General features: G+C 31.0%; 1 protein-coding gene across 1 annotated transcript in view; it reads right to left on the bottom strand.

Annotated features, from left to right (window-relative positions):
- LOC107072268 (uncharacterized) overlaps window positions 1-21,830 on the bottom strand; it is a 497,052-nt gene that overhangs the window by 253,218 nt on the left and 222,004 nt on the right. Inside the window, exon 2 of the mRNA XM_089176139.1 lies at window positions 5,557-5,657. The gene's annotated coding sequence lies outside the window, so the exon portion shown is untranslated. The remainder of the gene's footprint in view (window positions 1-5,556; window positions 5,658-21,830) is intronic.

Here is a 21,830-nt window from a genome sequence, read left to right as displayed (position 1 = left end):
CAAGCCTTTGATAAAGTATGGCACCCAGGCTTATTATACAAACTTAAAAAGCACTACCCTTCTGTATGTTCCAATTATTAAAGTCATATCTTGATAATAGATACTTTATTGTTAAACAAAATGATACATTTAGCAAACTACATCCTATCAGGTCAGGCGTCCCACAAGGAAGTGTCCTTGGACCAGTTTTATATACGTTATATACGGCAGATCTACCAACGACTGAACAAACAACCACCGCTACTTATGCAGATGACACTGCAATCATGGCTTCTCACTCCAACCCAACACTAGCTTCAAACCTGGTTCAAGAAAATTTGTATGGTATACAATTATGGCTAAAAAAATGGAGAATTCGTATTAATGAAACGAAATCGGTGCACATTACTTTCACACTCAGAAAACAAACATGTGCTCCAGTATCAATTAATAGCATACAAATTCCCCAATCAGATTCAGTGAAATATCTAGGAATGCACTTAGACAGTAAATTAAACTGGAAACACCACATCTGGCAAAAGAGGAAGCAACTTGGCTTACAACTTAGGAAACACTACAGGCTATTAGGTCTAAACTCCTAACTTTCTCTCAATAGTAAGGTTATAATATACAAAAGTATTTTGAGACCCATCTGGACCTATGGTATCCAACTCTGGTTGGATGCTGGTTTCTTCTTCCATATGAAAATTATATGTTTAAATTAATTAAATAAATAACTATATATTATTAAATGTTTATATTATCAATATTATAACAGGTTACTTTTTTTCTCTCTTTCTCTTTTTTTTATTATAGTTACATAAAGAAAAATATACAGAAAGTAATAAAGTACGATGATCTCATCATCAAACTTTTATCTAAGAATATTGTGAATATTTCTAATACACTAAATACTCTCCTCTTCATCCTTACCCTGATTTTGCACTCACACTTTGACTCTTTCCAATTCCATTCACAATAAAAACACTAGAAAAATCAATGATTAACGTATAACTACCCCTACTTGTATAAGAGGGGTTAAAGTAACTTGTTTCTTAAGTTTATAAGTCATTTAAGAAAATACATAGCAATTTTACGTTTTTATGTATTTTTCTATATAATGAGCGAAAATTGAATACAAACTGAATAATAATACTAAGATAATAACAATTTAAAAAATAATTACGCTTAAAGGTCAAAGACATTTGTTGAAAGTTACAATTATTTTAACAGAAGATCTTCCACAGACTCGTTTATGGCACATACCACAAATAATATTCGTTTTATTGTTAGTACAATATAATAGTTAACACTGTTTACGTTTCATCGAATACGCGTCTTATTTTGTGACTGTTTATATGAGAATATTTCCTTTGTCGTGACTGAAGATTGACCGTTTATTTCTTTGTAATTAATTACAAGTTCTTTGGCTAATTGAAAAAGAAGTCTTTTCTTGAAATATTTTCTTCTATTGTTTCCTTATTCTGGCAAGATCTAGGATATTGTAAAATACTTATAATAGCCTTCTTCGGGATCCAGCTTTCACATTATATTTTCGGGCTATTTGATCCGTCATGTCTATGCCAAATTTGGTATTGTCATAAAATACGACTTTTACAGGTATACGTTTATCATCTTTTTTAATTTTCACCGACTTGTGTCTTGAGCTGAGTAATAATACTTTTTTATTAAGTTTACTTTTGTATATATAAGGTCAGAGTACAATTTTCTATTTTATAAAATATTATCGAGAACTAAGGCATGTTGTCCTTTTCTGATTTTGCAAGTTTAAGTAGTTCCTTCTTATTTTGTCTAATGATGCCAAAGAAGGAAGTTTTTTCAGATATCAGTTTTGTTGCTATTGGCAAACTTGTAAAGAATTTATCTTATGTCACCGTAAGTCTTGAAACAACAAATTTACCCTAATTATAGATAATCTCATTTCGTCTTTTCCTAAGTAGAGACATTTATTAACAAGATATTTTATTTTACATATAGTTCTAATGATACTATAGTAAATAATTTTAATTGTTTCTTATTTTATAATATTGTTTTAGTATTGATGGTATATGTTAAGTTATATATCATATGATGCTAAATGTTGAAGGACTAATAATTCTATGTTTCTTTCTATTAAGATAACAAGGTTCTAAACACATTCTGTTAATTATTATACATTATGTGTATCTAGATATTGAAAACTAGACTACCGAAACTTATTAAAATAACTATTTATAAAGTAAAGCAAATCTTAACAATTCTTATATTATTTTTTCTGTTTTGCATAATTTTGTACGTCTGATAATCAAGTATATATATTTTTAATAATATTTTGTTTATTCTGAGTTAAGATTAAACTTAAACTAAGAAAAATATTAATAAAGATTTATTTATATTTACATAAATTATTATCTCCATAATAAGCTGTAGCTTTTATGATAAAAATAGTTACACGTCCATAATTTTACTATTAATTTTCGTAATTATAAATTACTCTAACGCACCTATACATATAATACGTAAACAAAAATAAAAAAAGAACATACACAAAGAAACTTTTTAATATTAAAGTTAGATATTTTCTTAATTTATGAAGAGACTTGTCAGAGGATTGTAATTAAATTCTTATGGTTCGAATGACCAAATTGATAAAGTTGCAAATTTACAAGTTCAACTCATTTATACAAGTGTCGTAGAAATAATACTGGAAAATATTCTAATAGTTATATTTTTTTTATCGAATAGTTTTATACTCTCGATGCATTCCATATCAGTAAATATAGTTGATCAAAACAAAAAAAACTATAATAATATCAAGAAATTTTGTGTATAACATTAAAATGATTAGCAATATACATTGAATTTAATCTTACTTCATATCTAATCAATGTGTAACAAAATTTAATTCTGAAAGATCATTACAAAAAAGTATTATAAATAGATTTAATTAAATTGGATTAAAATTTTTCTCATCTTTATGACTTGTTCTAGAATAGTATATCAATAATTTAATATTGCTTTTATTCAAATATAAAAATTCTATATTTCCCAAAACACGATTTCACATTAGCCTTTTAATTTACAATAAAGTCCAAGAGGCATAACTTTTTACATTATTTACATAACTATAATCTCATTATTTTCCTTAATATTTCAATATGTAAACTTTATTATTTTTTTCATTAATATAAGTTATCATTAACCTTATTAAATAATATTTGGCAATGTAAATAGTTTGTTCCTATATCCTTATAATATTAGATAACCTTAAAAAGATTTAAGGTTACATAACTGTTCAGCTAATTGTATTTTAACTTTAATGAAATTGTACTTTTAAAACGCATCAAATTTTATTATATTCATGTATCAAGAAGTTGAAGATAAAAAATTAAAATTTGAAGAGAATTGTTTTATACTAATTTGAAATTGTACTAATTACAAAATTTACACAATTACTGTAGTCAGAATAAAATTAACTTGAATATAATTATTTAAACCATCACATAAATATTAAAATATTTTTTATAAAAAGGATGTGGATCGTACTTGACTAAAACGTACTATTGTAGTTTATATAACTTTATACCAAACATATTTTTCTTATTCGCGAAAAGGATTACATCTACTAATCCAATGTGTAAAAAAGAATGAGAACAAAACGTTTCGAAAAAGAATAGATAGAATGATAAAACGTTGGAGTAGAAATTTCAGTTTTTTTTTTATCCACAGTTGATTGCAAAATATAAAACGTGTTCACAGTAAATATAGACAAAAGACGACAATGTCAATAAAAACTTATGAACAATATAAACTAAGAGAATATCAAAGGTAACGATGAGTAGAGGACACGAACATCCTCTTTTGTCCTAGTATTAACACATCATCCCGTAGACATTTTTTCATCAAGTTACAAGTCATATAAGTGTAATCCCTGCATAACACGTCACATATTAGCTCCAAAAAAATATGTAGCTTCCTAAAAAAAATATTTTTATTTTAGATCTTATAATCTACTAAATATGTTTAGCGGTTCCATTGTAGCGTCTTTATCTACCATTTGTAAGCTTCGCATTGGTATGCTGTGTGTGTGAGTAAGGATAAAAAATAGAGCAGAACGATGAATGTATGCGTATGTGTGTGCGTATATGGTTTATTCAGGATATCACCTACTTCCGATCGGCTGAAACAAGTTTCATTGAACTGGCAAGTCAATACCTTCAGCGTTAGGGCAGCAGATCGTTCTTCTTTCGTACATTTAAGTATTACAGATGAGTGTACATGTACGTATATGTATGTATAGGTGTCTGTCGTGGCTGACAAGGAGAGTCTACGGCTTGATATTTTAAAATATTTATGAAACTTTCTAAATTTATATAGGTTCGTTAGGGTTACAGACCATACATACGGTATTAAGCCATTGTATCTTCCCATGCACAGCTGTTTTCGAGAAAATTAGAGTTAAAGTTTAACGAGTTTAAAAATTTTTATTATATACCATTTCTTTAAATCGTATATCAACAGGGCTTATTAGCCAAACGGGTATCAACGCGGACTCAAACCGATAAACCGATAGATTGAATCTCGTTAAGTCGAATTTTGAAGTGAAAACTTTCTTAGAATGGGGGTGATTTGAAAAAATGTAACTCTACGGCATAACGAAAACAAGTATAAACGGATGAAAGAAGAGAAAAAGAGACAAACATACAGAATTGAGCCTGCGAGAGAATGAGACAGAATATAGCGATACAGTTTTTCCTATTCTCGGTCTCCTCTTTGTGATATGCCTCGTAGTCATCGCTCCTGATTGTATATGTGTATGTATAAGGTCCAAACGAACCGACGGTCGAAATAAAGAAAGAAGGTGCGTGGTCTGTTTTTTTTTTTTTTACAAAACATGTCATATCTTTTCTATTTAAAAATGTTTCTATTTTATTAAAAAAATTAATATAAAATTCTTTATTTCGCAAATATTATAATTAACAATTATGGGATATATAGAATATAATAATTGTATTGTCTGCAATATTTTACAAAAAAAAAAAAAAAAATGATTATCAGATACATCAGAGAAAAAGAATTAGACAACATTGTAGAATATTTTTATTATAAATATCCAAAGACATGTTTTTTATTTATAATGTTTTTAAATAGAAGAATAGAAGAAACTAGACACGTGACAAAAACAAATAAACACTTTGTCACCCATCGTACTCGCCAGATCTCGCGCCAACCGATTACAATTTTTTCCGAGCTTTAAAAAATTTTTTGCTAGAAAAAATATTTAATTCCCAACATACGGTGGAAAATGCCTTTCGCGATTTTATTACCAGCTGCTCCCCAGATTTTTTCGCTAGCGGTATTAATAAGCTATTGTTAAAATGGCAACGTTTTATTGATAGTTTAGGTGCATATTTTGATTAATTATATTATTTATTGCCCGAGATATAATAAACCAAACTTTCGATCTCAAATGAGACATTTCGTACTAAATGACTTAATATTTTCAAATTTGCGTCAATTATTTCTCAATTATAATACATACAGGATATATAAAATTATAAATACTGAATTTTTTACCTGAAATTTAATTTTCCTTTTTCTTAATCCTCAGGATAGGCATGGAACCACGAGTTCTATCTCTAGCAGCTAACAAATACTTTTCACTTGATACACCAGACCTAATAAACAAAAAACACAACATTAAATTTTCTCGATTTTCTGAAACATACATTCAATGTTAGTAGCATCTTTATTTTCTGCATATAATAACTCAATAGTTCATTTAAAAAATCCTATTTACTTTTTCCGCTATCTCTTCTTTGAGTATAAAACTAAAATTCAATGAGTAGAATTTTGTATTATACGAGAATTTTGTAAAAATTTGAATATACTATTGCATAACTGATCGACTTTTTATCATCAAATTAATGGAATGAATGAAAGTTACAAATGTTAATAAAGTAATTTGGATAAACACAAAATGAAAGAACGATTTGAAATAAGAAATGTCAAACATTACCGAAGTCACATATGTATGTAGTCTTAACACCATATGAAAAGAAAATGAAGTTATTAGTATTATAATAAATTTTACTAGAGCTTATTTATTATTATTTAGTCTAATACAATAAAAAAACTATTATTCTATTATTTTCTTTTATATTATAAAGTTCTTTTTTCGCATGTAATTAAACAATTTATCACATTTTCTTTTCCTAAATTTGCATATAACATAATTTCATCTAACCTTTTCATTAATGCTATGCACATTCACTTACAAATAGCACATTCTCATTAACACCACGATTTTATCTATAAGAAATGTCCTTATTCAAGCACTCGACAGGTGACCTGTGTTCGTAACGCTTTAAGAATTACAATTAGCATATCGCACTCATTTATTACCATAAAACACCGTTTCTAATCACGTAACCGTCTTTCCCTTTCTCATTAATTCAAATAATTATTGTACGTATTTGACTGTCTTTGTATTCCGCCTTTCTTAGCTTTATAATGAGTTCATCCTCGCGTCTTTACTAACAAGCTCACTCCCAGCAAAGATAACAGCTTCTTCATCGGTTTAAATGTATTATGCATTAACTTTGTCGATATTCTGTCACGTACTTAAACCAATAATTTAGAATAGTCTTGGTATTTCTAGTTTTAAATAAAACAAATCCTTATTATTTTAAAGTGTATAATTTTATGTATAAGCAAGTATTTACAAATATACTGTTTACTTTTAATTCATATGGAATTTATAATAAGTTTTTAAAATTAATTTATTCTCCTAACAGTTTGTGATTTTTTTAGAAAAATTATTTAAAAAATTATGAAATAAACAATGAAATAAAAGCAAATAAGAAAAGAAGATGAAAGGTATGTGTTTCAGAAAAAATTTTTAAAAATAGTTTCAAGGATTATAGATTTGTTCGTATTATTGCAAAGAATGTACCAATTTGTAAGGTTTTTTTCTTTACCTGTGAATCAATTAGTTATCCTTTAATAAATTTAATCCTACACATAAAAATAAATAGAACAAGTTTAATGAACAGGAATAAACAATAAAAAGTAAATTTAAATGTTAACGAACAAGCGCAGTTGACTAGAATTATGATCTGAACATCAACTTTTTTATGATATTTAGTGCTTTATTTTTAAAACGAGAAAAAGTGCATAATTAATATTGCTTATTGAATTTAATGGAATTTATTAATAGTAATAACTACTATATGAATAGATTTGTCCACATTAAAGGGATATTAAAGTAAAAATTAAAGACGATTGTAGAACAACAACCGTACGAAGATTACAAAATAGAAGACGATCTGACGAGCAGTAAGGAAGTATTATCCAGACTGAAAGAACAACCAAAGACTTTTGGCAACGCGAAGCGGATCATCAGCAACAGGGGGCCAGCCTTTACGACAGAGGACTTCCATGAATATTATCAATCCGAAGGAATCTATCACGTGCTGGTTACGACGAGAGTTCCAAGAGGCAATGGTCAAGTAGAAAGGATTATCCGAACCCTAATGCTGATGTTGATCAAGTTGTCATTGGATAATCCGAAACAGTGGTGTCGACACGTAGATAAGGTACAATGCTATTTAAACAGCACATACTAACGTAGCATAGACAGTAGTCCGTTTAAGTCCTTTTTAGAGTAAAGATGAAACAGAAAGAGGACATTGCCATTAAAACAGCTATCGAGGAAGAAGCAATTTAAATGTTTAAAGAAGAACGCGATAAAATTAGGGCATTGGCGAAAGAAAACCTTTTGTCGATACAGGAAGAAAATTGACGACAATATAATAAACGATGTAAGGAGGCAATACCGTACAAAGAAGGCGACGTTGTTTTTATTAAAAGAACGCAATTTGGTCCAACTATAAAGATTGTCGCCACATTTTTATAACCATATAAAAATTACACGTGTCATCGGAAACCACTGATACGAAGTAAAGCATGTTGGTAAAGGAGAAGAGCCGCGAGTTACAACTACAGCAGCATATTATATGAAATTGTACCAACCAAAAGAAGAAACCCAATCTTCGGGGACCGAAGATACGCTGAATGGCCCAATGTAGGAGAATTTTGAGTGTAAAAGAATAAACATAGATAAGCGGGTAAACGACGAAAGAATAAAGGATAAAGGAACTGATTGTCGGAATAAAAGAAAGACAGTGTGTGTGTGTGTGTTCTGTTCTTTGTAAATTGTAAGTTGTGTGTGTGTGTGTGTGTGAGTCTGTGATGCTTTGCTTATAGCATCGAACGTTTAAAAAATTCAAGAACGATGCGGATGAATATAAAGGAACGCGGATTGAGACGAAGGGCAGTTAGTAATCAGTAAGTATTCAGTTGTTCAGTTGTTCACCGGCCAAAAAGTATCATTTTTGGCTTACGTAATACAAAGTCGCTCAAGTTAACTCGAGCGTGCTACTTAAAGGCTTAATCAGTTGATCAGTCGTCATCAGTCGCAGTTGTAATAAAAATCATCAGTCGCAAGTCGTTATCAAGATGTGACAGTGCAGTCTCTTATCTACGTTGTAATCGTAAGATCGTAAAGCTACTATTGTACTTTTTCTAATACCTATTTAACCCTTTCAATACGGCGAAAAATCAGTCCGAGTGCGTCCTATTACAAAGATCAGTTCATTTCTCCTCCAAGCGATTGTTAGATAAAATAACTTTTATGCCTAAAAGATTGAAGGACTTGGAGACGCATAAACGTCCCCATAACAGTGCACCATCAACAACAGTGATTTCACAATTGAGTTTTGAATTGATTGAAAAATTTTCCCGACTGGGACAGCATATGTCCCAGCCGGTGCGAAAGGATTAAATATATCTTATTAGTAGGATTAAATTGGGTGTATGTTTACCTCGCACCTCTAACCCAAACCAAAAATTCCTACATGTATGTAATATAATACATATATAGGCATGTATACATTTGTAAATTGATTTTTTTTTATGGATTTACCATTTATCTATACAAAGTTTCTCATACGTTATATAGTGTGATACATCTTCCAACAGTCCCATATATGGATACAAGGATTTTTAATAGAATTATCGCAATAATGGCATATCTGGTCAGGAAATCACGATATTAAACCTGATTGTTCAATAAGACCCCGCTTAACGTTGCTCCGCTTAACGCTGTTTCAGTATTACGTGGTAGTATTGGGGTTCCCCTAAATTGCACACTGTATTGATAGTTGTCGTATATGTGTGCAAATAACATATCGATATCGTGCATATCGTTTAACGCTGTTTTATTTAGCGCTGAAACTTATTAGAACGCATCACCCGTGTTAAACGGGGTCTTGCTGTACGTTTAAAAAACAGTGTTTTCTCGCTCAATACTCGAAGATGAATGCTGTAGAATGCACCTTGACGATTGTTTTATAAAATAGCACACACGGAAAAATTTCAGAAACTTATATTAAGGAAATTATATTTCATCCAGTTCTCAATATTACTATAATATTGTAGTTCCCTTCATCCCGCGAGATGTCACAACCTTTCAGCGAAACGTAATAAAACTTTGTGTGTGTGTGTGTCTCTGTGCCTCCCCCGTTGTAGCTTACCACTGCATCTTTATATCTTTAGCGTTGTTTGTATAATTTTTTTTAAAATAGGGTGGGTAAAATGATGATAAAGGACTGAGATAGCATCAACTTTTAGAGCAGGGAGTAATATCTTCGAACCAAATGAAATATAATTAGGATCGAACTTCACTTACAGGTAAGTTCGTTTAATCATTCAAGTATATGCATAAAGGTGTAAAGATATATAAAATGTTAAAATCATTTCACGCGCAAATTAAAGAATAAAATTTAAGTACGTGGTAAAAAATTAGCCAAAAATGTTGCGAAACGTCTCTAGTTCCTGGTTCGCCGCGCAAAAAACAGTCTCGACAGCAAAGGGTTAATTATAAGAAATAAGTCATTTTGATCCCTTTGGTACAAGTAGGTACACGTCAATCGTCGATTGTTTTAGCGTTAAAAAAGTAATCCAGAGTATTTTTAGGGCAGTTTAATTTAAATCAGTTCTAGCTTATAGATGGCAAACCAATAATAGATTTGTACCATCACATTAAACCTGTGTATAATATAATTTTAAATAAAATTTTACTAATATTTAGTCTTTTTTACCACTTTTACCAAATCCTCATAATATTTTAAATTTAAGAAGACGGGGTAGGTAGAAAAATATAGAGTAAAAATACATAAGTATTGAATACTTATATGATAAAGACTTTAGAGCTGTATATAAAGGGTAAGGACTAGAAATGGAAGCGATAGAACTTTTCAACACACGATGTTATGCGATGTAGTTGTGAGCAAGCGAGGTTTGAGCTAACTAATGTCAAAGAGTAGGAAAACATACGTTGTCCTCTCCAGGGATACTATTAACTTATATAAACGAAACACCGACATGTCTCTCGGTTGGTTAATAATTCCTGGATTATAATTTAATTTTTTTCATTAAGCGATAATACTCAATTACGATGATACGCAATGAGGATAAAATAAACGGGGATATTATATGCAATCATTGGATAGCCACTCTTAAAAGAATGAGAACTCTAAACTGCATTAATTCAATTGAAAATGTAAGTACTAGTGGGAAATAAACGAATATAAAATATCGCGTATATAAAGACCATGGAACAAAAAGTATAAGAAATATGCGGGCTTAAGTATAGAATAGAATGTAAGAAAAAATTGACAGAACGACTGAAGCATTTTCTTAGTAAAGAAACGACGGTAAAGATAAGGAGAATGAGAACGAAGATTTAAAAGTAAGAAAAGAAGATGAATCACGTAGACGTTAATACCAGATCTTATATCTCTTGAAGACGTGAAAGAATTAATTAAAACTTCCAGCAACGATAATACATTTAATGTGAAAAGTTTAAATAAATGTTCAATAGAATCATATTTAATGTATTTTTTTTTTGACCCTACTGAATGACAAAGTTTTTGGCATCAAATTTTCGTTGTTTATAAAATCATTATTCTGGTCATAGTTTTTAGTAACGAGACATTCATTAATGTTAATAAACATATGTAGTATAATTTAAAATTTATAGATACTGTTTGCGATGAAAATTGAATTGAATGTTTTTATATGAAATATATATAAAAATATTTATTTTTATATTTACACTTTATTTCTACATTTATCTATTAGAAATGTACCTTTGAAGTTATTTTGAAAGAATTGTATATACAACAATAATTAATTGTACGCATGATAAGGGAGAAAGAATGTAAAATGAATCTGAAAATATTTGAAGAATATCTAATATATATTTAAAGTGTAAAATATTTAATGTTATAATGTGAACTACCGTTAGTATTCTATTTCTATCAATACTACCTCTACTATATATCCCCCGATGTATAATACTATATACTATCATATACTATACTATCATTTTATTTCTGTTTCTACCAATACTACCAGTATCAAAGAAAGAAGCATTTCAGATTTTTTCTTCATTCATAAAAAACAATATTTACAAATTAAAGTACATCGAACACATGAATATGTGAATTTATTTAACTGTTAATTATGTCGATATACTTTCTGAAGTATTAAGTTGCATTTATAAAATACCATACTGAAAACGACTTTTATTAGGATCAGCGAAGTTTTTTTTAGAATTGGAAAAGCTCAGTAAAATGTAAAAGCAAAATAGGAAAAGATCTAATAACAAAGTTTTTGGAAGTCGTAAATGCGCACAAGATTTTTCGTATTTTCTCGGAACGTAAGAGAAAAGTTTTATAAAACTTACCCCCAGAAGTTCACTTACAAAGATAATAAAAAGATGCTTATTGGAAATATCTGTGTGAGCATTAATCGAGACAGCGGACGTGATACAATAAACAATAAATGTAACTCAAGAGACAAAGCCATTAAGATAACTGATCATTTTCAAAGATGCAAGCACTATCTGAAGATTAAAGAAGAAATTTGCGTTTTAAGAGATAATGAAAAAAATAGCACAAAGATAAATAAGAAACTTGAAAAATACGGGCAAAGAACAGTTTACGTGCGGATTGCACACGGAAGTCCAATATTAATGGAATTATAATTACAATGTACACGTGTATATAAAGAAAAAATTACGAGTTGAAAGGTATAATATATTTTAAATGTAATGAATATTGTAACATCATCCAAAAATTGAGACTAGCAACGATTTTAAATTTATTTAAAGATAACTAATAATTGGGAACCGCCGTAACTATTTCGAATTTATAAAATTTTATAATGAAATATTATAAAATACTTAATATATTTCACGGTTTACGACCTCAGAAAAACAATAAGTTTGGTGTGTAAGAAGCAAAGCTAAATGTGGCGTAATAGAATAAAAGAAGTTACTATCTAATTCCATTGCACACAATCTACGATTCTTTTTGCTTTGATACAACTTTCTGATCGATACCTTTTAACTGATAAGCACTAAAGGCCTCTTCTCTGTACATGCTAAAACATATTGTGACACATGCATCGATTTATAAGCTTCATGATACTTGTTGCAATATATATATATATATATATATATATATATATATATGATTCATGAAAATATTAGACCGTTTAGTAAACTTAACTACAACTTGAATCTAAGGTCTTATGCTTTTGCGGATATTTACTTTAATAATTGAGCATCTAATTTGCCGAATCGATTTACTCCATAAAACAGAAAGTAGAGAAATTTAATAAATTGAAGATTTACTTTTCATTAGTCATATAAAAATTTAAAATTAATGTTTGAATTTGATAGTAATAAAATTTAATGTAAAATAACATGTGCATAAAATAAAATTTAAAAAAAAACAAATACAAAAAGTTAGGTATTTATTACCTAGAGGTAATAAAATTTTTAAAGTGCATCATCTGTAATATTATTTTGAGCAGTAGACTGATCAATTCAATTATTCACAGTAGTCTGAGTTGAGTAATTAAGTTATTCGATAAACTTTTTAACAATATTTTTTTGATAATTACCGAAAAATTTAAAAATACAGATATCAAAAAAGTTTTCACATGACTAAAATATTGATATGCATTTATGAACTTTTCGCATGTCTGTTCATGTGGGTACAGTAACTTCCAAACTATTCAGACATTGCAGTATGATCAACTTTATGATATCATTTTTCGATTGTTTATCATATAATCTTAAATTTATTGTCTTTCCTAAAAGGTTTTAATTTATCTTAATGAACATTCATAATTTATAAAAAAAAGTTACATATATTAGCTAATAAAAAGTATCAAAAAAATTAATACTACACTTTTAGTCGACAAAAATATTTGAATAATGCTCAATTTTCTATTATTTAATTAAATTACTTATTAAAATATTTATTTAATATTTCATAAGACATTTCTTAATTCAATGATTCTCAAACTTTTTCAATTTTCGGTGGTCTTGCTAAATTTAGATTTATCAAAAACGCATTGTTTTAAATATCAATGACTGCACTTTACGAAATGGCTAATTTAGTATATAAATTTTTAGTTAAATTAATGTCCGGTAATTGTCAGAATTAGATACTTTGTTTGTTACTAAGCACATGTTACGTCATAACTAACGTGAACTATTTCAGAAGATTGTTAGCCTATTTTAACTACTCTGCTAAGCCTAACCAATAGCAAAAAGATTCGTTGCTTTTCCAAAAATTAAATTACAATAAAAATATGGTAAGTTTTACAATAATTACGAGAAACATTCTGCATCTTATTTAAGTAGAATAATTTATTTTTGGCCGATCAGAAGATAAATAGGAATAGTGAGCAATGAATAATCGATCAGATTCTCAATGATTGCCGTATTATAGCTGAGGTATAAAAGTGAATGATAGCCGGATCTCCAGTAGAACTTTATATAACCGTCTATGATGAAGATCGTATTTCCGTTTCGCGTAATCTTGGTCTTAAAAAACTCCTGGTAGGCCACATCAGAGGGTAATTCAAGAACAGTAGCGGTGGGTGGGTTCTTGTGGTGAAGGTTTGCTACTTTTGCATTTCGCTAACTTGGGTAACCTTTCTTAGCTGACGCAGGCTTTTATTCCTTTACGTGGTTGTTTCTTATAAAGGCTTTTCATTAATCTACCACCAGTAAAAGCTATTTAATACAGGCGGTATTTTTATTGGATTCTCCTGCACGGCCTTATAATTATTTAGAAAAAGAGAGCGCTTTAGTAGTACACACTATTGCCTTGGTGAAATAAGGTGAAAATTATCTGAATTGTAACTTATAATAAGAATAAAAAAATTCTTTATATAAAAATATGTTTAATAAAAATAAAATATTTAATTAAATGGTATATTATTTTTATTATATTATATTTATAATTAAATATAATTATATACAATGTAAGCCAATGAATATGTTAAATTGAAGTTATCAGTAATAATTTAATTCCGAATGATAAATCTTGAAGCAAGAATCTTTACACAAACCCGCATTTGTCTTTACATTCATACTTAGATAAATGTCTTTTGTCGTTGGCACTGCAAACGACGCACCGTCTAATTCGGTTTTTTCTTGCTGATTTATAAACCGAAGAAAAGTGTTTTTCTGTTAGCTTAGTAGATGATTATTGCCTGTTAGATGTTGACGACTTGTATTTTGGTGATATTTTCCCGGTATTTCTCTAATTAATTGTAATTAAAATTTTTCCATGGATATCGGTTCTTTTTTCTTGTGCTTGTAAAGGCAATAAGCATTCCACATATAAATATCCAACAAATGAAATAAAAATTTGCAATACCTTTTAAAGGATTTGCATGAGGAATTCACCGTGCTGGTAACCATATCCGCTTTATCCACTGCACTCATTGAATTATTATAGTCCAATACGCTCCGTACTGGTTTTTGTATAACTTTTTTTCCTCCGTGCCTGGTTATCGTTTCAAATTCTGGTGTATGCATGCTGAAACATGCATACAGCTTTTCTATCCATCCACTTTGTGACTAATAAATTTTTAGATGATCGAAATTTGCCTCTCTTTTTTTTAAACGTTAATTAATTTTTGGCATTTCTTTCCTCCTTTTTCTAACCGTTCCGCATGCATTTGTACAATTATTATGTAGAAAATTAAATAAAGCTGGATTCGAATGCTAATTGTCCACATAAAGTGTATAGCCCTTTCCTAGATAGGGTTTCAGAAGCGTTTCTACTATTGTTAGAGATATTCTAATTGTGGGGGTGGTTTCAGACAGAGAGATGCTGTATCTCATAGTCGTAATCTTGCAAAAACAAAGCCTACCGTGAAATTCGAAGGTTCACGTGGTGTTTGCTAAGTGTAAGCCTAAAACTATCGCAATCGGTAATTATTTTGAATTTTATCCCGAACAGATAAGTATGGAAACTTTTAATGGCGTAGATAGCCGACAAACATTCGAGTTCAAAACTATGATATTTCGACTCAGCAGAGCTGGTGCGCTTATTGAAATATGACACGGGTTGGAATTTTCCGTCTCTTTGTTTCTGCAACAGGATAGCACCAAATCCAGCAGTACTTGCATTGCAATGCAATTCCGTCTTAAGAATCGGCGAATAAACCGCTAATATCGGTTTCGACACCAACAGAATTTTTAACATTTCGAACACCTCTTGTTCCTTAGAACCAAAATGATAATTCTTATCAGATTTTATCATATCGTATAATGGTTTTGCCTTCCCTGAAAACGCTGGTATAAACCGCCGGAAATAACTGGCCAGACATACGAATCTATGTAATTCTTTTACGTTACGCGGTACAGAATAGTTTACTACAGACTTCACGTTTTCGTCACTCGGCCGAATACCATCCTCATTCACCCGATATCCCAGATACGTTATCTCGTTATAAGCGAAGTAACATTTATCAAGCCGGAACCGTAGGGAAAATCGCGCGGCTATTCGGAAAACTTTACGTAATGTTTTAAGATGTTCTTCCATGCTATATGACGAAATTAATATATCGTCGAGGTACAAAAAAACCATATCTTTTCTAATTAGTTCATCAAGACAATTAGATACGAATCTCTGAAATACTCGCGGTGCATTTGTTAAGCCAAACGGCATTCGCAGGTATTCATACTGACCGAAAGGTGTTACAAAAGAGATATATTTTATCGACGATTCGGCTATTTTAACATGATGGAAACCGTCCTTTAGATCTAACGTCGTATAATATTTTTTGTTCTCCAATCTATCCAGATTGTCATCGATCATCGGCGTAGGAAAGTTATCTCGGATAGTTATTTTATTTAGCTCGCGGTAATCGACGCAAAGTCTGAGTTCACCATTCTTGTTACGAACTAATACAATCGGACTGGCATACGGTAACTTACTAGGCCTAATAATACCATCGGCCATTAATTTATCCAGAATTACGCGCAGCTTCTCTTTATCGGCGTAAGCTAATTGTCTCGGCCGGAAAAAGATCGGTTGTTCGTGTTTCAAAGATATTACCATTTCACACCCGTGTTCTTTTTCAACAACACCCGAATTTAGTTTTGACTTATATTCCGTATCATATAACTCTTTAACTTCCCTTTTCTCATCAGAAAGGATGTTAGGATTAATTTGTAACATATCGCTTACTTTGACTGGTTCATCTAAATAATCAATATTCAATATTTCATTACTAAAGCAATTATCCTCATTTCTTAAAGACTCGGAATCGGCTTTTATAATTTGAATGTCTTTACCTAATAAAATTTTCACCCACGGATTTGACGAAAAATCTCTTCCAAGCAACACGGCGTGACTAATGGCATTGTCCGCCACGACAAGAAATTTCATTTTCATCTCTCTCTCACAGATATTAATATCTATTTCGAAATTACCTAAAATTTGTAGCTTGGAACCGTTTATTCCATAGAGATCATAATTTACTTCTACCGCAGATAAACTTACACTATTAGGGCGCAAAATCTATATCTACAGATGTCACCATTTTCGTCTGCTGTGGTGAACGTTAAGGGTACCGTGTACGGGGGATGTAGTGCTGTGGCGCCTGTACCAAAATCATTGAATCCGAAATAGATGCCGACGTATGTGATGCTGATGTAGTAGGCGTAGCGGGTTTCCTCCTCTTCTCCGGACAGTCTTTGAGATGATGATCGGCTGATCCGCAGCAATAACAGAACCCTTTCGATGTTCTTGGTTTCCAACATTGCGGAAAAGTATGATCAACTACCCCGCAATTATAGCATTTTCTGATCGCACGTGTTGTCGTCGATCCTTTCGTCGATGGTTTCGGATGAACGACCGCTTTCGTTGCCTTCACGTCCCTTACGTAATATTCCTATGACCTTTTCGGTCGCAGATTGATTTTTTCAAAAGCTTCAAGTCAGACGTTGACTTAAAACGTGCCATAAGTGCCTGATCCTGGAGACGTGGGTCCGGTATTCCATCGATGATGTAGTCTATTATCTCTTCCTCGCGTATCGGAACACGATTAGCGAATACAATTTTCTCATGAAAATAGATACTGAAGGATTCGTTCAGATTACATATTCGTGTCTCAAATTCTCTTCTCAAAGTCAATCTTCTTTGACGATTATCATATATTGTTTCCATCCGTTGGAGAAGATCTTCCACACTTAAACTGATATGTTCTGGTTTTGAATGAAACTAATTTAGAGCTGATACTTTTAACTTCGAACTGATAACAATCTTTGCGCTATTATCGTCCAGACTTCTTTTCTTATTAGTTCAAGATCTAGAGAAACATTACCGTCTCCGACACGTGGAGCTCCAACAGCAACCGTCGGCTCGTCACGTCCCGTCGCACCATCTGCTTGAACCGGATTATTCAATTCTTTTTCCAGATACTGCCATATTTCTGGCTCCGCTTTGGTCAACCTACTAATTAATTCATTTTTGTTTCTGACAGCAGGCAAATTTCTCGTAATGCCTCCTTCAATTGGCAAACGGTGTAAGAGCTTGGTTCCTTAGCAGACATTATGATAGTTTCTGTTTTTACTGATAATTCCTCAAACCCGATATAATATTATTTTCCACACACAGCGGACAGAATTTCGCATATACAGCGGACAGAACAGATTTCGCGTAAACAAACAGAGATATTCCGCGCAACGGACAGAAAAGATTTCGTATCTAACGAATAGAGATTTCCGCGCAACGGACAGAAGACTTCGTATACGAAGAACAGAGATTTCCGCACAGCGAACAGAAGAACAGAATTATCACTATCACAAAAAAATCGCGTTTATTTCTTAATCCTACTAACTTTTGATCCCACTTCTGAACTGTGGGAGTGGTTTCAGACCAGAGAGAGAGAAATATAAAACTGAAGATGAAATTATATAGTTTATTCAATTATGATGATGTGATGTCGAGCGGTATTTACATAAGTTTACAGAAAGTGGCGTGGTTACAGAAATACAGAATGCAAAAGAGTTATAGATTTAACACACAGACAAAAACTGAAGATTAAAGACTGACTAACTAAGGACAGATACAGACGGACTAACTGAGGACTGAAGACTAAGGAAACTTTCTTACTTCTTTCCACATATTTATATCAGAAATGAGCTACACCCCTTTGGAGAGTGAAGGAGATTATAAATCTTATTGACCAATAGCATAAGGATCCACCTCATAGTCCACTGAAGGGTACAGCCTATAGCTTTTGGTAGTTGAAACTATGCATAAAGAAACTTGATCTGGAACATCGGAATGTTATCTCTTTTATGGTATATCGCATATGTTCACATAGGAATCCGAAATTCTTCAAAGGGTCCCGACACTGCACAAAGGGTTCTCATCGCACCAATAAATCCCGATAATTCTTAGGTTTGTTTATGGTTTTATGGCCCTCCTAAACTTTCCCTTTAGTTTCTGAATAGAGTTTTCCTTTCCAGAAAATAAGATATAACAAAAAGAACTGAATACTAGTTTTTTTCCTACATAATATCTTTATTTTCACTATGCACCATAGTAGATGATCCGGTATAAACAATTACATCTTGCACAAATCCTGTCTGACAATGGCTGAGAATAAAGGATTTGACACCAAATCTATTTCTTTTTGACGGGATGTATTGTTTAAAAGACAGCCGTCGTTTATATAAAAGTAAACTTTGGTCAATGCACTGTCGTTAGTAAGATTGAAATGCTTGACTAAACTCTTTTCGTAATACATCAATGACGTTCCTTATTTTATACAAATGATCATTAGTAGGACCCGACATCATGGGTGAAATGTAGCATCTGTAATAATTTGAAATAGCAATCTCTGGTCATTACTTCTGTAAAAATATCGCTACGTAGAAGTTTGTCTGTACTTCAGTACTCTACTTATGCTAACTTTCTGTTGTGTGTCATTAAAAATGTCGTTGCAAAAAAAAACAGTATAGTTTGGCTAGTACTGTTTCTTCTGAATTATTTATATTATTATTATTCTTTCGAAACCAATATTGATTTGTTTCTTTTGCAATCAGCTTTACAAGCTCTTCAAACAAGAAAAGTTGAAAATATTCTAAAAATTTTGCTGATCTACTAATATTTCTTTTAATTCCTGAATCACCTCACATAAATTCATATATTTTAGGTTCACATTTTTTTAACGTTCCTATTTCACAGTGACTGCAATTTTCTTCAATCTTCTCTGCTTCTGATTCAGAAGTACTACAAATAGTTCTTCTTTTTTGTGCAATGTAACATTATTTTAATTTTTATTATCTGAATCGTTTTTGAATCAGTCAATCCGTTAGAGAATAGAATCCTCTTTGACCTTCGGTTTAACATTTTGACAAAAAATTATGCAAAAAAAAAAAGATTTTATAAAACAAACTAAACAAAGCTCAAAATAAAATTTTCAAATGAGTGTTGCAAACCTTGAAAAATTAATACCTCTAATTCGATTTCTTGTTACAGTGACTCAAAAAATTCATCAAATGATCTCACAGTGTTTTAATTTTTACATAGCTTTCATAGTTCACATAGTACAGAAATAATTTAAATATGTTATATTTGTATATTTTATTGTATATTTATTGTATATATGTATATTTTAAGCAAAATATAATGAAATTAACAAATCCGAAATTTGATAAATTTTTTGACTTTGTAAAAATGAAATTTTAATACTTCGTATACCCTCTTTTAGTTTTCAATACGATTTTTATGCGTCTTGGCATGATATCTACTAAACTTTTGCACAGTTTAGGCTTAATTTTTTTAAAGCGACTTTTACTTTTACCACAATTCAATAATACTAAATTTTGTATGATATTTTTCAAAACACGCATACAGACATAATCTAACATCGCAGTTCTTACATTGATATCGCGTTTGACTGATTTTGTCGTTCTTTGCACATACCACACATTTTCGTAATGGATTTTTCCGTTTTGTTTTGTCGTTTACATAAACTGATGAAAAATGTCTTTCAGTAAGACGTATTGGATTATTATAACAAGATTTATTAAGATTTTTCGTGTTTTTCGATGAATGATAGCGTCTTAAAATCTGTCGAATTAGTTCGAGGTGGAATTTTGCTATCAATATTTGTTTTCCAGTTTTCAATTTATATAAACAGTAGGCGTTCCAAGTGCATACATCAAATCAATGAAAAAAATACTTTTTGTCAGATTTTTTCTTTGTGAATAAACGGTGCTTATTATCATGTCTGTTTTATTCACAGCTCTCATAGAACGATTGTAGTCTACAACGCACTTTGGATTTATGATAATTTTTTTCGTGCGATAATGAATTTTTGTTTAAACAAATTCTTCAATGTGGAAAGGCGATAGCATACATGCTACATGTACACCTTCCTTTCGTCGTACCATTTCAAGGCTAGAAAATATTCCGGCGACCAGAATCTCGCCTTGCCTTTTTTCAATTTGTTGTCCATTCTTGGCATACCTATGCGTCTTTTTCTCACTGTGCAACTAGCGTTAGTACCATTTATGTATAAAAAAGTAAACAGTGCTGGACTTGTTATTGGAAGAATATTTAGGCTAATGTAGTATTGGGAGTGCCGCGTGGCGTCGTGACGGTGCACTCGTGGACGCTACATTGTTCTTCCGTTGTTTTCTGTGTGTGCTGTGCGTCTCGAAGTGCGTGCGTTGTTAGTTATAGGACGTCAACCGAAATGCGTGGACGTAGCGTTTCTTATTCTTAGTTTTTCTTTTGTTCTTTTATGTAATGCATATGATTATATCTGAAATATAGTTGTTCGGTATCTTAACCAGGAGTGTTGGAAATCATTAGATAGAATTTTCCAATACTTGTATACCAATTATATACATACAGTGTGTGACCTTCGTCTAAATATGGTCTGAGTAGCTGGACAACAAAATTCCCAGATTTTCCTATATTTGCATTTGCGTTGGGAATATTGGAGAGGGATCCTTCATATAATATAAAATCCTGAACAAATCCAGATCTCTTGTCGTATAACACAAAGGATTTAATGCCAAATCTATTTCTTTTAGATGGAATATATTGTTTAAAGGACAATCTGCCCTTATAAAAAAACAAACTTTCGTCGATACACAAATCTTGCACTTCGCATCTTACAATATTTTGTTAAGGACCGGCTATAAGTGAAATAATACGTACTGTGCTACACATTTCATATTATCAAGAGAGTTTCATTGAGCAATAATACAGTACAAAAGTGAAATGATGTTTAATAGATATAAAAAACGTTAGACTCTAAAGAACCTCATTAACTAAAAAAAAAGTACGGAGCCATATCTCGCAAAATATTAAAAGTACAAATAAGTTTCCGCCGTTTTGAGACAGATAGCATGACACGAGGCTTACGTTAGAATTCGCAAATGACAA

Source organism: Polistes dominula, unplaced genomic scaffold (genome assembly GCF_049000335.1).
Source record: "Polistes dominula isolate Pdom_NZ unplaced genomic scaffold, Pdom_raw_medaka contig_21, whole genome shotgun sequence".
Taxonomy (NCBI): Eukaryota; Metazoa; Arthropoda; class Insecta; order Hymenoptera; family Vespidae; genus Polistes; species Polistes dominula.
The sequence above is the reverse complement of the archived record's forward strand: the minus strand, read 5'-3'. Positions and strand labels throughout refer to the sequence as shown.